We start from the raw sequence: 2918 nt of genomic DNA, 5'->3' as shown, positions 1-2918 counted from the left end.
CGATGTTCAATTGGGTATGGTGATCTTTGGTTGAGTGGAAATTTCCTTTGTTTTCCAGAATGATTTATTAGGAAAAGCTGTCTTTATAAATCACATGTTTTCATACATAACAAGTCTAAGCTACATAAAAATAATATCTCTAAAGGAGAAATTTCCAGGTAGTATGGAGAGCTCTATGCTTTTGCATACACCGTAAGTATGTGAGAATGGCTTCATGTTATTTTTTTATGATTAATTTTGTAAAGTTTATGCTTAGAAATCATATTGGGCCTACAGGAAATCAAGGCCCAAAACGTAATGGTTTATCTGCTGATTGTCCAGGAACAGTTGGGCTGATGGCTGGAGATTGTATCTCAGCTTCCTGATTTGATATATTGTATGATCCTGTTTAAAACTGAATCAGGGGAACAATAGACCTTCTAGGTCCAAACACGATATTCTTTTAATTAATTAATTAAAATGTTTAAAAATTAATTAAATAGTAAATAAACAACTAAATAATTCTTACTTCCTTTTGAGACAGTCTCTACACTATAGTTCTAGAACTGACTATGTGGCCTGGCCTAGCCTCAAACACATGACAATCCTTCTGCCTTAACCTCTGGGGTTCTTTTATAATATACCGTGTGTTTTCAAGCACACCTGACTTCACTAAGGAAGTCCTCTTACTAAACTCTGCTTCATGTCTCTGTGGTGGATCTGGTGCCCGTTGCAATCCTGCCCCATCACAGAGGGATGGCGCCCCATGGCTAGTGCGTGCCAGGTAGGACTCTATTCCTGAGCTACGTTTCCAGTCCCTTACTTCCATCTTGTATACAAGAAACTAAGGACTTGGAGGCTTGGGTGTTCTTGATGACGGTTTTCATTCAGACGCTGCCGGAGAAAGGTTGCTTTTTAGGCAGGAGGCAACATTTTGTCTGGTTGATTCGAAAGTTCCAGCCTAGTATGAGGGGATGGGGAAGTGATGGTTGTACAAGTATGAGCTGAATTCAGGTCCCCAGGACTCTGGAGGAGTCAGGTGCAGCAGTCTATGTCTGTAATCTTAGTGTGGGGACTGGGACTGGGGGCAGGGAGGGAGATATGGGGACAGTAGGGGTTGGCTTTCTGGCCAGCCAGTCTAGCAAAGGCAGGGAGCTCCGGTACAGTGAGAAACCCTGCCCTAAAACAAACAAACAAACAAACAGGCGAGGGGGCTGAGAGTGGCTCATCTGTTAAGAGTGGTGGCTGCTCTTCCAGAGGAACTGGGTTTGATTTCCAGCACCAGCGTGGAACTCCAGTTCCAAGGATCTAGTGTTCTCTTCTGACCTCGATGGCCCCAGGCACTCAGTGGTGCATATATCACAGATATAAACATTTAAAAAAAAAAAGGTGTGGAGTGATTGAGGAAGATGCAGTAAAGAAACAACATATTGCCTGGGCAGTAGTGGCACGCACCTTTAATCCCTGCACTTGGGAGGCAGAGGCAGGCAGATCTCCAAGTTTGAGGTAAGCCTGGTCTACAGAGTGAGTTTCGGGATAGCCAGGGATACTTAGGGAAACCTTGTCTCAAAAAAAATTAATTAAAAAAGAAAAAGAAATGACATATCTTTAAGTCTACCTGTTTAGATTTCTGGGCTCACATCCTTGACCAAAGATGATAAGAATTATTGAACAATGGCAATATTTAGTCCATGGGAACATGTTGAATAGAAACCATGTTATCAACGAAATGGACCACAGGAACTTGGACATATTTTATACCTTTAAGCAATATTTTAAATTGATAATAGGTCCATAAAGTAGTATATAGTAAGGCTAGGATTAGCAATTGATTTTTCTTTCAGTCTGATCCTGTTCAGGTGTGCTTGTATTTAGGAGGCTGGGCAGGAGGACATTTGGGAATTTAAGGCTAGCCTGGACAACATAGCAAGTTCCAGGATGGCCTGGGCTACAAAGTGAATCCCTGTCTCAAAAATAAAACAATCCCACCCTGGCTGAGGAGCTATTGGCCACTGATGGCTGCTGGGGGAGGGAGACCAGCTTTCTTCAGGGATGTGAACCCTGAGAGGTTCCTCAGGATCTAGTTTGTGGATGGTCCCACACCCATGCATGTTACAGGCAACACTGAGTTGACTGGGTGGCTGTTTTGTTTTGCTTGAGAGAGAGAGAGAGAGAGAGAGAGAGAGAGAGAGAGAGAGAGAGAGAGAGATCCTGAAGTTGGGAGGGAAAAGTGGAGGGGGAGGGATGGGAAGGAATGGGGGGGCATGGATTTGATCAAAACACATTATATGTTTTATGAAATTCCCAAACAATAAAAATATTTTTTAAAAAAGCAAGAGCAAGGATTCTGGAGCCAGCTTGAATCCTCAAACTTGAAAGTAGAGGACAGAGGAGCAGGAGTTGAAGGCTGTTCCCTCAGTTGCACGGCAAGCTTGAGGATAGCCTAGGATACATGAGACCCTACCTAAAGAAAACAAGAACAAATGAAAACCAAAAAAACTATAAAACAAACCAGCTGGGCAGTGGTGGTGCATGCCCAGCACTTGAGAAGCAGAGGCAGGCGGATCTCTGTGAGTTTGAGGCCAGCCTGGTCTATAAGAGTAAGCTCCAGGACAGGCTCCAAAACTACCCAGAAACTCTGTCTCAGAAAACCAAATAAGATAAAATAATAAGAGAGAGAGAGAGAGAGAACCAAAACAATCAAACTTTTCTTTATTTCTGGAATCTATGGAAATAAAAATGAGCAAACACGCTCCAAACAAATAAAGACCCAAAACATAAAAGCACTCAAAAAGCATGGGGGTCTGTTTTGTGTTGGTCAACTTACTCCTGGGCTTGGGGCCTGCCGTGGAGTGTGGTTGGTATACCCAGCGTCACTCCGTTGGAGCAAACTGATTCCCCCTTCCCTAGCAGGTATCAGTTACAAAGAACCTCATGGT

The sequence above is a fragment of the Microtus ochrogaster genome, linkage group LG1, assembly GCF_000317375.1.
Source record: "Microtus ochrogaster isolate Prairie Vole_2 linkage group LG1, MicOch1.0, whole genome shotgun sequence".
Taxonomy (NCBI): Eukaryota; Metazoa; Chordata; class Mammalia; order Rodentia; family Cricetidae; genus Microtus; species Microtus ochrogaster.
The sequence above is the reverse complement of the archived record's forward strand: the minus strand, read 5'-3'. Positions refer to the sequence as shown.